Consider the following 13,631-nt stretch of genomic DNA (forward strand, 5'->3'; position numbering starts at 1 on the left):
AAATATATTAAAGAAAGGTATAATTCTTATAAAGTGTAATTTACCAGTATTTTAAGCAATCATATATGCATTCAGCATTTGATCCAGCAAGTCCACTTCTACAAAATATTTACAAAAATATAAAAAGCCCATACATATGGTTATTTATTTTGTATAATTTTTAACTACAAAAATACAGAAATAATCCAAATGTCTATGAATGCAGGAGTAGATGAACAATACATGGTTCCTTTATACACTGAAACACTCTGCAGACTTAAAAAAATGGAGAGAAACATCTGTACCTTGATTTGGAATGAGCTGCAGGTAGAACTGTAATGTGAAAAGGGCAGAAGACATAGAAATAAATGCCATGCGCTATGTTTTTCTGCAAGAAAGAGGGAAACATATATCTGTAAATTCACTTACATACATATATATTTGATGAACTAAATACTAGAAGTATTCAAAAAGAATTAATACAACTGCTCTTATAGAGGTAGAGAGATAGAATTGAGAACCCACATAATAATTTTTACTATATAGTATTGAATATTATCATTTTTGCATGTTTTATATATACAAAATTTTTTTTAAAAAATACTGTCACAAAGAGAAACTAATATCTACAAGGTAAAAATTTAAACTTTGGATTAAAAAAATCTGATTGTTTTATAAAAATATATTTAATGGAATTATTATATTTTTGAGTTAAATGCCTTTTAATTTTCAGTTTCTCTTGACATATAATATTATATTAGTTTCAGGTGTCCAATCCAGTGATTAGACTATATAACTTACTAAGTGATCACCCCAATAAATCTAACACACATCTGACACTGTACATACTCATTATGGTATTATTCACAATGTTTCCTATGCTGCGCTTTACAACCCCATGACAATTCTGTAACTACTATCTGTACTTCTCAATCCCTTCATTTTTTCTCACCTGTCCCTTCAACTCTCTTTCCATTTGGCAACCATCAATTTTTTTTCTGTATTTAAAAGGCTGTTTCTGTTCCACTTGTTTATTTATTTTATTTTTGTAGATTCCACATATAACTAAAATCATATGGAATTTCTCTTCTCTGTCTCATTTCATTCAGCAAAATACCTTCTAGGTCGATCTGTGATGTTGCTAATGACAAACATTTCATTCTTTTTTATGGTTGAGTTATGTTCCATTGTATATACACATCTCTTCTTCTTTGTTATTCATCTGTTGATGGGTACTTAGGTGGCCTTCATATCTCGTCTAATGTAAATAATGTTGCAATGAACACATATATGTTTCAGTCTTTTTGGTTTAGTGTTTGTTTCTTTCTTTGAGATTTCAGAGGTAAATTGCTGGATTCTTCTTTGTCTCTTGTTATATAACCTTTGTATTGAAGTCTATTTTGTATGGTGTAAGTATTGTTACACCAGCTTTTATGTTTCTTTGTATAGATTTTTATGAATATATTTTCCCTTTACTTTCAGTCTGCCTATGTCTTTTGATTGGAAGTGAGTCTCTCGTAGACAGCATAAGGAAGTGTTTATTTTTGTTATCCATTAAGTTTTCATATGTGTTTTTTAAGATTTAATCCATTTGCATTTAATAATTGTTGAAAAACATGTATATTACCATTTTATGATTCATAATTTTGATTTTTTTCTCTTTCTTAGAGAAGACTCTTTAACTTTTCTTGTAATACTTGTTTGGTGGTGACAAACTCTTTTAGCTTCTTGTCTTGGATGCTCTTTATCTGTCCTTGATTTTAAATGATAGCTTTCCTTGGTAGCATTTACTTGATTGTAAATTGTTACTTTTTTTCATTTGGAATATTTCTTGCCAGTCCTCATGGCCTGCAAAGTTTCTGTGGAGAAATCAGCAAACAGTCTATGGAAGTTTCCTTGTGGATGACTAACGGCTTTTCCTCTTCCTGTCTTTGATTTCTCTCTTTGTGGGGCACCATCTTGGCATTTTAAATATCATGTGTTGTTGGTGACTCTCTTTGGATTCACCCTGTTTGGGACTCTCTGCTTTCTGGACTTCCATATCTATTACCTTTACCATGTTAGAGAAGTTTTCCATCATTATATTTTTCACACAGGTTTTCAATTCCTTGCTATCTCTCTTCTCTTTCTGGAACCCTCATGATGCAAGTATTGGAACACCTGAATTTGTCCCAGATGATCTGTACACTATCCTCACTTTTTAAAGATATTATTTATTTATTTTTAGAGGGAGGGCATGGGAGGGAGAAAGAAAAACATCAATGAATGGTTGCCTCTCATGCACCCCCTCCCAGGGAACTGGCCTGCAACCCAGGCATGTACCCTCACTGGGAATCAAACTGGTGACTTTTTGGTTAGCAGGCCTGTGCTCAATCCACTGAGCTACACTAGCCAGGGCCTCTCCTTACTTTTATGATTCTTTTTCTTTTTATTATTCCAATGGGTGTTTTCTGCTTCCTTATCTTCCAAACCACTGATCTGATCCTCTGCTTCATCCATTTCACTGTTGATTCCCTATAATGTATTCATTTCTGGTAATGTATCCTTCATTTCTGTCTGGTTCTTTTTTTGTCTTCTTTTTTCTTTTTTAAATATATTTTATTAATTATGCCATTACAGCTGTCCCATTCCCCCTTCATTCCCTTCCACCCTGCACACCCCCTCCTTCCACCATTACCCCATTTAGTTTATGTCCATGTGTCACAAATTCTTTAGATTCTGTATTTCCCATACTATTCTTACCCTCCCTGCATCTATTTTCTGCCTATCTTCTATTTTCTACCTATTGCAACTTATTCTCTATACCTTCTCCCCCCTTCTCCTCCTCCCACTCCCCTGTTGAAACCCTCCATGTAATCTTCAAATCTATGTTTCTGCTCCTGATCTAGCTGTCCTCTTAGTTTGCTTTTGTTTTAGGTGTGGTTGTTAATAACTGTGGGTTTGCTGTCCTTTCACTGTTCATATTTTTTACCTTCTTTTTCTTAGGTAAGTCCCTTCAACATTTCATATAATAAGGGCTTGGTGATGATGAACTCCTTGAATTTGATCTTATCTGAGAAGCACTTTATCTGCCCTTCCATTCTAAATGAAAGCTTTGCTGGATAGAGCAATCTTGGTTGTAGGTCTTTGGATTTCCTGAGTTGGAATACTTCTTTCCAGCCCCTTCTTGTCTGTAAGGTCTCTTTTGAGAAATCCGCTGACAGTCTGATGGGAACTCCTTTGTAGGTGACTGTCCCCTTCTCTCTTGCTGCTTCTAGGATTCTCTCCTTCATTTGAATCTTGGCTAACGTAATGATGATGTGCCTTGGTGTGTTTCTTCTTGGGTCCAACTTCTTTGGGACTCTCTGAGCTTCCTGGATTTCCTGGAAGTCTATTTCCTTTGCCAGATTGGGGAAGTTCTCCTTTATTATTTGTTCAAATAAGTTTTCCACCAAGGAAAGATGTCTAGGAGGTTCCTAAGCCTCTCCTCACTTTTTGAATTCTTGTTTCTTTATTTTTTTCTGTTTGGTCATTTTTTTCTTCCTTCTCATCCACTTGATTGATTTAAGTCCCAGTTTCCTTCCTGTAACTATCAATTCTCTGTGCATTTTCTTCATTTCCCTTAGTGTAGCCTTCATTTTATCATCTAATTTGAGACTAAAATCAACCAGTTCTGTGAGCATCCTGATCACCATTGTTTTGAACTGTGCATCTGATAGGTTGACTATCTCTTGGTAGCTTAGAAGTGTTGGGTCTGGGGCTTTGAGCTGTTCTTCTTCTTGAGCCATAATGTTTTGGTCTGTTTGTGCCTGTTATGTGTGAGGTGTAAAGTGTTAGGTGTTCATAAGGGCAGGGCAACCTAGGTCCCTAGGTTGTGACACTGTATGTGGGGGTGGGGTCAGAAAGGGAACAATGGTGCTTGTTCTGTTCTCCCTTGGATTTTGATCCCCTCTGCCGGTTCCCACAAACAAATTGGGTCCTTCTGGTACTGGTCCCCAGGTGGGTGGGCTTGTGCATCCTCCATGACCCTGTGGGTCTCTCCATCAAACTTTCTGTGAGTCTGGGAGCTTCTCTAGACACCTCAATCCCTGAAAGTTTTTCCAATTGGTGCTTTTAGGCTTTAATTCCCATCAGTGGGGCCTTGGCTGTGCCGTTTGTCTCATTGTTTGCTCCTTTGCCTGGTTTATCTGTTCACAAATGTGTGACAGAGATTAGCCAGCCACCTTGTGTCCTCACTTGGTCTCCCCATTGCCACCCAGTGCCTGGGATCTTCCAACCACTGCCTTTGTGCCTGGGTTGGTTGGGCTGCTTTTTCCTGGGCAACCCCTCTCTGCCAGCCACCAACTCTGCCCCTCTTACTGGTCTAGGTAAATGGTTCATTGTTGTCAGACTTCCGTACAGTTTAATTTTCTTTCTGTTTTGGTTGTGTTCTGGTTTTTGAATATTTGTTGTTCATAAACTTGGTTGTGTGAGGAGGTACAGTGTTTCCACCTACACCCCCATCTTGCCCGGAAGTCCATTTTTTCTATGATTTCTATGTCCATTTTTATGTTTCCTATTTTTAGGGGGGTAAATTTATCACTAAGTTCATCTACTCTCCCCCTAAGTTCATTGAATGTCCCTATAACTAGTGTTTGAAGTCTGTATCTGATAATTTTCTCCATTTTGTTCAGGCTTTTTAACAGATTTTGTTCTGTTCTCTCATTTGAGACATGTTCTTTGGTCTTCTTATTTTGGCAGTCTCTCTGTTCTTGTTTCTATGTAGTAGGTGGAGATGCTATGTCTCCCAGGCTTGGTAGAGTGCACTTATGTAGTAGGTGTTCTGTAGAGTCCAATGGCACAGCCTCCCTGATCATTAGATCTGGGGATGTGGTGTCTGCTGAATCAACCCCTCAAGCGTGTCACTTGTGGAGGTGATTTGGCGGTGCTTTTATAAGGTTTGAAACTATCCACCAAATGAGCTGGGTCTGGGGCTGCCAGGAAGGTCCAGACCAAGGTCAGCTACTACCTATGTTCTGTCTGAGGCTACCTGGCATGAGTTACAAAGCGATCTGCAGATAATTTTTACTTGTGATAGGCTTGGAGGTGCCCAGGTGAGACCAAACTGCAAACCAATGTCAGCTACCACTAGTGCCGGGCTTGCAGACACATAGCCAAGGGTATGGGGCATGCTTAGGCCAGATGCTTCTTGTTTGGGAGATTTTAAAAAAGTCTGAAGCATAAGCCAAGACCAGCCATTTGTATGGGAAAACCACTGGAAACAGCTTGGGTAGACCTGCAAGTTGGTTGAGGTAGGGTGTCAGAGAATCAGCAGAGTGAGGAGAATAGTATTAGCCAGATTAGCAGAGACTCAGACTCAGATATGGTGCCAGCCTGTTGGCTTTGTGGGGGAAGAGCTCAGGAAAGGAACAATGGTCTCCACCAGCACTTTTGTCTGGTAGAAAGCTTCTCCTCTAGCTTTCATCCTGATGCCAGGCAATTTCGTCCTCTCCACATGGACCTCATGCTTTTTGAGCTGCTGGCCCAGCTCCGGGATTCAGAGAAAGTCTGTGTGTGTCTTTTAAGAAAAATGCCTGAGTCTCCAAGAGCACTGCCTTTCACTCAGCTAAAATTGTGATGATTATTACTGCCAAAACTTATGGGGACTTCACTTGAGCCCTGGGCTAGAGGCCTAAAGTGGGCTTGGGACCCTTCAATCCTCAGGGGGACTTAAACATACAAGTTACCTTTCCTGATTTGTATCTACCACAAATGAGTGTGGGACCACCAATGCAGTTCCTCCACCCCTCCTACCAGTTTCACTGTGGGGTCTTTTTTATATCCTTAGTTATAAGACTTGTGTTCAACTAGATTGCAGGTGATTCTGAATGATGGTTGTTCCGTAGTGTGGTTGTAATTTTGATGATGTTGTCGGAGGTTTTGAGTGCCACATTTACCTGCATAACCATCTTCACTGGAACCTTTGATTTATTTTTCCTTTTTCTACTGTTTTTCAAGTACAGTTTTCTCTCTTTTCCCCCACCACTCCTCCCAAACACCAGACATCCACACCTCCCACTCTTGATCCTACACTTGATCCACTCTTGATCCAAAGCCAAAGCTCTTTGGATTTGTCCATGTGTCCTTTTTACATATTCCTTGACAACTCTTTCCCCCTTTCCCTCATTATCTCCTCCAACCTGCCCTCTGATACTGCCAATTAGTTCTTAATTTCAATGTCTCTGGTTGTAATTTGCTTGCATGTTTGTCTTGTTGATTAGTCTCTACTTATAGGTGAGATCATATGGTATTTATCTTCCACTACCTGGCTCACTTCACTTAGCATAATGCTCTCCAGATCCAACCATGTTGTCACAAAGGGTAGGAGTTCTTTCTTTCTGCTGCATAGCATTCCATTATGTAAATGTACCACAATTTTCTGATCCACCCATTTACTGGTGGGCACTTAGATTGCTTCTAGAACTTGGCTATTGTAAATTGTGCTGCTATGATCATTGAGGTAGATAGGTTCTTCTGAATTTGTTGTTTTAGGATTCTTAGGATATAGTCCCAGCAGTGGAATCTTTAGTTTTTCTGAGGACATTCTAAAATGTTTTCCACAGTGACTACACCAGTCTGCATTCCAACCAACAGTGCACAAAGGTTCTCTTTCCTTCACATCCTTGACAGTACTTGTGTGTCGATTTATTTTTCTTAATGAAATTTTAGTTTGCATTTCTATTATGGCAAAAATGTTTTCTTATATAACAGGTCCTTTTCATGTTTTTTAAATGTGATACAATTATTTATTCCTTGTGACAATTTTTCTATTATGTAAATGGTCTTGATTTTTAGGAATTCTTATTTTAGACATTAGCCTTCTGTGGCATACAGTACAAATTTTTCCATATCAGGCTATTTGCTTTATAATTTTGGTCATGGTTATTTGTTTGTTTAAACTTTTCTTTTAGTGCTATACACTTTTAATCATACTTAGCTCTTTTCCATGCTCAGATTTTAAAGTAATTAATATAAATTTTCTTCTAGTCTCTATGGTCTCTTGCTCTTGCTCACTCTTTTGCTCTCTTTCTCTTTCCTTTCTTCTCTCTTCCTTCCTTCCAACTGCCAAGCAAAAATTGCACCTGCCAAAGTGAAACAGATGAGAACTTTTCTCGAAGCAATTCAATAGGGAAGAGAATCTCCCCTCCACTAAAACAAACAACTTTAAAAATATAAGAGTTGGTCTGGAAGGATCATAGGTCTTCTATATTTGCTAACTGACTTACCAATACAGAAAAGGGAGATATTCATTAATAAACCTACTTCGAATATGCAAAAATTTGAAGAATTAAATGAATGATTATGTGAACTTACTGTTTGTTTTTAAATATGCTTTTTCTTCTAAAAATATTTCTTGCTTTGCCTCTAATGATAATTTTAATAAATATATGAAAACTTTGTTCTTCATTTTATGTGTTTTATATAAAGGTCAATAAAAAATAATTTAAATGCCAACTCAGTTTTATGTTGCTGAGAAATAAAATTGTTAATTACTAATGGCACTATATTTCTAATCTGTCCAACCACATGTTTAAATATTAACCATCACTCAAAAAATTAGGAAAGTCATAGCTTTTCTGTTTGAAAATTGAGATAGGTTTACCTGAACAAAAAGGCAAGCCCTTATCTTTCTACACAGATGATTTGAAGGGAATACTCAAAAAATAATAATTAGATATGTAATGGGTGTGGTTCTCTGAATATACTGTTGTCTTTAAAATGTAGTGAATCTATAGAAATTACTGACATGCTATTAATTTATTCTATAAAAAGAAATTAATATATAGTCAAACAAAATAAATAACAAGAAGAGGTAGTAATAACCATACATTTAAAAACTATGGTATTGTTTTGTTTTTTTCCTCTCTACAAGTAAGCCAAACTAATATTTACATAATGTGAAAGGCTGATGTATGTGCGTTTTTGTGTGTTTTCAGTGTTTTAAAAAATAAAAAAATACTGCAGGACATGGGCAGAATATCATTTTTAGTGTTTGGAGACTACATTTATTTAAGAAACACAGGAGTGAACTTAAGAGAGCACCTGTTGACCAGTGATGAGATAATTTGAATATAAATAAAACAATGAAAACAATTTATTGAAACATTGACTAAAAAAGAACTGGAGTCTAAGGAAAAAAATAAAATAACAAGCGAAATAGAATCAGAGTCACATAAACAGGGAACAGACTGATAGCTGTATGGTGGTGCGGGGAGGTTGGGACTGGTTGAAAGAAAGTGAAAGGATTAGACAAAGAACATATATGCATCACCCAGGGACACACATGGACCATGGTGTGGTGATTGACTGTGGGAAGAGGAAGGGTTGGGGGAAGGGGGAAAAGGGGAAAACTGGAACAACTAAAATAGCATAAGCAATAAAAGTAAATTTTAAAAAAGAGCTCAGCTGGTATGGCTCAGTGGACTAAATGTCAGCCTGCAAACCAAGGGTCACAAGTTTGATTCCCATTCAGGGTACATCCTAGATTGACGGCCAGGTCCCTGGTCGGGGGTGCACCAGAGGCAACCACAGATTGATGTTTCCCTCCATCTGTTTCTCCCTCCATTCTCTTCTGTCTAAAAATAAACAAATAAAATCTTTAAAAATTAATGAATTAATTAATTAGAAAAAGAAAATACTACTGCTCTAGATTAAAGTTAGTTTAAGAGAGCTGGTAACTTCAGGCAATGTGTGATCCTTGATATAATAGAATTTAAAAGGCCACAACGTATTTGTCCCTCCTTCCATCAAGCAGTGAAGCATTTTTTTTCTTTCCTTGAACCTCATGAATTACTTTGAATAGACTCCAGCAGAAGTAAAATGCTATCTGTTCTCAGACAAGGCTTTTGGCTTAAATGTTAGCTTCCTCAGCCAAAAACCTTCTTTTTATGTTCTTGGATCTCAACTGCCATATTATAGGACAGTATAAACTACACTCCCAAATGATTAATGACCACATGGAAGAAGCTCCTATGAGATGAGAGACCATTTTGGATGGTCCAGTCTCAGCTATTTTCCCAGCTGAATGCAGTCATATGAGTGAACTCTGCCTGCGTTACCCACAGCAAATGGACCAACCAGCTGTGCTTTGGCCAAATTCTAAACCTACAGAATCATGTAAAACAGTACATTGTTGTTGATTTTAGCATCAAAATATAAACATGTTTTAATGTATCAAGAAATAATAAAACATCATATGATCTCTTATATAAATGAACAAGCCAAAAACAGTTTTAGGCAATATTATTTTGACACTGAGTTAACTTGAATGTTGACTGAATATGTGGAAATCATATTCAAAATTAAAAATTTGAGTGTGTTTTATTGGTATTACACATATGTAGGAACATGTTATTATATTTAAGAGATTTTTGCTTGAAGATTAAAAATTTGTGTCCTACTTTCTGTAACTTATTTCCAAATGGTTCAGTCAAAAAAGAAATATATATATATGTATATATTTTTAAAGAGAATGCAAAAGTGCCAAAATGTTAAATAATATTTCTAGGTAAAAATTGAAAGAGTATTTATTCTGTTATTTTTATCTATTCTGAATTTTTTTCAAAAAAGTAGAAAATATGAATGAAAAAATATTACAATGTTAGAGATCATCTATTAGTGATTTCTTTTATATCTCATCTAAAATTTCATATGTTGTTCTCACCAAGTACTCTATTTTCCTTTTTTGATTTATTTTTATTATAAAACATTGTCATGTGTCAACCTAGCAGTTTTTATATATTGTTATTATGAATGTCTTATTTACCATATACTTATATATTGTCTCACTCCTTACTCCTGCTAGATCATAAGCTCTAAGGGACCAGAATTTAGCAGCTGGTACATAGGAAGTACCAGGGGCAAATATTTATAAAATTAATTCATCTTGACTTTAAGATTTTATTTAATAGTAACAATAGTCATTTATTTTTAAATATTCTAGGATTATAGAATAAATCATGTTTATTTTTGAATGTCTATCATATCAGGATTATCTAAAGTATTTTACATATAATTTTTAACATCACTCAATAAGAAGCATCAATACTATTTTAAAATAAAGAAAATTAGTTTCAGAGATTTTAAGTGGCCCAAAGTCATCTAGATAATAGAAAAATATCTAAGCACTAGTCTTCATTCCTCCAATCATATTTTCTCAGTTCTTGTTTAGAGTTTGTTTGTAAGAATGGAAACCTTCTGCTTTTGCTCTTGGATTTTAATTACCATGTTAATAGAAAATCCAGTGTAAACTCTCAAATGTCTTCTCTGGACTACTGAGCTTTGAGTAAAATTCATTAAGGTAACTATTGAAGGATTTCTGCTTCTTTTGTTCTTGACAGACAGCCGTGTCTTCCTGTTCACTGCCAGCTGTAATCCTGAGACTTGATGATGAAGTTCAGCGTGAACGGATTTGGCCATATCGAGTACCTGGTCACCTAGGAAGCTTTTAACTCTGGCAAAGCTAATATTGTCCCTATTAATGACCCCTTTACTGACCTCAATTACATGGTCTATATGCCCCAATATGATTCTCCTTATGGCAAATTCAAGGCATAGTCAAATGTGAGAACCGGAAGCTTATCATCAACAGAAAGTCCATCTTAATCCTGGTGAGGAGTGAGATCCTCACCAACATCAAATGAAGTGTTGCTCATTGTCAATATGTTTTAGAGTCCACTGGTGTCTTCACTAGCTTGGAGAAGGCTGGGGATCATTCAAAGGGTGGAGCCAGAGGGTCATCATCTCTGCCCCTTCTGCAGATACTCCCATGTTTTTGATGGGTGTGAGCCATGACAAGTATGACAACCCCTTCAAGATTGTTAATAATGCTTCCTGTACCACCAACCACTTTGCCCCCACCACCAAGGTCATCCATGACAACTTTGGCATCATGGAGGGACTCATGACCACAGTTCATGTCATCACTACTATCCAGAAGACTGTGAATGGCCCCTCTGGGAAACCGTGGCATAATGGCAGAAAGGATGCCCAGAACATTATCCTTGTTTCTAATGCCACCGTCAAGGCTGTGGGCAAGGTCATCCCAAAGCTGAATGGGAAGTTCACTTGGATAGCCCTCTATGTCCGTACCCCCAAAGTGTCAGCTATGGCTATGACTTGCAACCTGGAGAAATCTTCCAAATACAGAGAGTAGTGAAACAGGCATAAGAGAGTTCCCTCAAGGTCATGCTGGACTATATTGAGGACTAGGTTGTCTCCTGAAAATTTAATCATGACACATACTCCTCCACCTTTGATGACCACATTGTCAAGCTCATTTCCTACAGTGACAATGAATTTGTCTTCAGAAACAGGGTTGTGGACATCATGGTCTACATGGCCTCCAAGGAGTAAGAACCTGCTGGACCACCAGCTCCAGCAAGAGGAAGACAGGCCCTCAGGTCCTGGAAAGCTCTTATCCCACATCAATCCCCTAACAACCTATGAATCTCCTGACCTGCACAGTTTTTATCCCAAATCCTGTAAAGAAGTAGAAGTGCTTAGGGAGCCCTATCTTGTCATGTACCATCAGTAAAGTTCACTCTACCTAGTGGGGGGAAAAAGATAGGTGAAGGAAACTATTAAGGTGATTATATAGAATCTATTGCATAAAATTACCACACAGCATTAAGGATTTGATTATATTGTCATTCCACAATTCTGCTTTTCATTTCAAATTTATTAAAATATTATAATTCAATAAAAGAGCTTTAAAGCAAAAGGATATGATATTTTCAAAAAAGAACTATGTACTACTATTCTGATGTCCACTCAAGATGGATATGATATGTTACACATTCATTTGAGTCATTAAGATTCACATGAACAAAGCAATTACAGGTAAGCTAAGATGACACATTAAGAAACAAATAATAGACTTAAATGAGAAAACGTGGGCAATTTCGAATGTTTTTTTAGCAAAAGAGATTAATCCTTGACAAAAGCAAAATACTACTAAAAACATCTTAATTATTGGAGGCAGAACAATTACCTGGACTAAATTTGGAAAATTTGCTTAAAAATAACCTGAGCAATTAAAAAGTTTACCTTTAATTTTATCAACAAATGTTACTTTTCCAAAATATGCTTATAAAATATGTTGCAGTTTCTACAATATAATAATTAACATGTATAATAATAAATACTTTATTATTATATTTAATGGTAGCAGTATGTCTATTCAGCTGTGCCTCAATACAGACATTGTAGCTTGTCCATGGTACTCTTGATGTACAAAGCCTGGAAGTTCTTTCTGTTGTTTTTGAATAATGACACCAAGGACCTGATGGCTAAGTGAATGTTGTACACAGCTCATGATGTATCATCTTCATGTGTCCTTCAGTCACTGCCAGACACAGCACCTTCTTCATTTGGAATTTGATTGTGTATTTCACTTCATTGACTTTGGCCACCATGTTATCATTTTGAGTCAACAAAGAAGGGATCTTGCCAGCCCTATTCAGGCCCAGGTTCAGGATGTGTGGAGCCTGCTTGACCAGAGTCTCTGAAGCCAAAGATAAATCATACTTCTTGGTCAACTTCTTGACCAGTGTCTTATTCTTGCTGAGCTTCTTCAGTGCATCGATGTCCATGTGGGGATATCTACTGGCCTCATCATAGTGCTGCTGGCCCACTAGACCACACTTGGGGTAGGGAGTGGACTTCAGCCTGATAGTGCCTGAGAAGTGTTCATTCTTCTATAGGTCATAGTTCTTCAAGCTCATCTGCAACTCAGTCATCTCCAAAAACTTCTACACTTGTGCTGGTCCCCAAGAAGGACATAATGCACCACCTGTTAGAGGGTGTCTCAGGGAACTTTGCTGCTCATAATTGTTCCTGATACAGAAAACAGGAAAGAGCTAAATATTTTTAATTATGATTTTTCCTCATGCCAACATTCAAGAACACACTTGTTTGTAAATGTAATGATCTACCTTCTAGTGAAGATAACACAGGTATGTTACAATAGTGCTAGACATTATTCATTTATTTGTATTACAGCAACAAATAATGACAACTAAATAGAGACAAGATGAAAGTTTATAGCTACTGAAATAATTTGGGATATCACCTTTCTAGATGTGATATAATTTCTGGGGAAATAAAAATATAGAGTGGTATATATAGTGGTTCAATATTTGATTGTGAAGAGAAATATACAGTTAGTGTGTTAGGGGAAGAGTCACAATTATCATAATAGTAGACATAAAGAATAAATGTACAATAGGGGTTAGCTCTTCCTTAAATGCTTTGTAGAATTCTCCTGTGAAACCATCTGATCTAGGGCTTTTGTGGTTTGGGAGATTTTTGATTACTGCTTCAATTTCATTTGCTGTTATTGGTATGTTCAGGTTTTCCACTTCTTTTTCATTGAGTTCTGAAAGATTATATTTTTATAGAAATGTGTCCATTTCCCCTAGGTTTCCAAATTTCTTGGCATACAGCTCTTCATAGTAATTTCTTATAATCCCTTCTACTTCTGTGGCATCAGTTGTAATCTCTCCTCTTTCATTTCTGACTGTGTTTATTTGTGTCCTCTCTCTTCTTTTCTTGATAAGCCTACTTAAAGGCTTGTCTGTTTTGTGTATCTTTTCAAAGAACCAAATCCAGGATTCATTGATCCTAAAGGTTTA

General features: G+C 36.7%; 2 pseudogenes; one reads left to right on the forward strand and one right to left on the reverse strand.

Moving 5' to 3' along the window:
- The first annotated feature begins 5,452 nt into the window (after nt 1-5,452).
- LOC128627480 (glyceraldehyde-3-phosphate dehydrogenase-like) lies at nt 5,453-11,152 on the forward strand (annotated as a pseudogene).
- A 1,037-nt stretch (nt 11,153-12,189) lies between these two features.
- Nucleotides 12,190-12,826, reverse strand: LOC119038264 (60S ribosomal protein L10a-like; annotated as a pseudogene).
- Between the last annotated feature and the right edge of the window lie 805 nt (nt 12,827-13,631).

This window comes from Artibeus jamaicensis, unplaced genomic scaffold, assembly GCF_021234435.1.
Source record: "Artibeus jamaicensis isolate MK-2021 breed Jamaican fruit bat unplaced genomic scaffold, CSHL_Jam_final contig_415, whole genome shotgun sequence".
In the NCBI taxonomy this organism is placed as follows: Eukaryota; Metazoa; Chordata; class Mammalia; order Chiroptera; family Phyllostomidae; genus Artibeus; species Artibeus jamaicensis.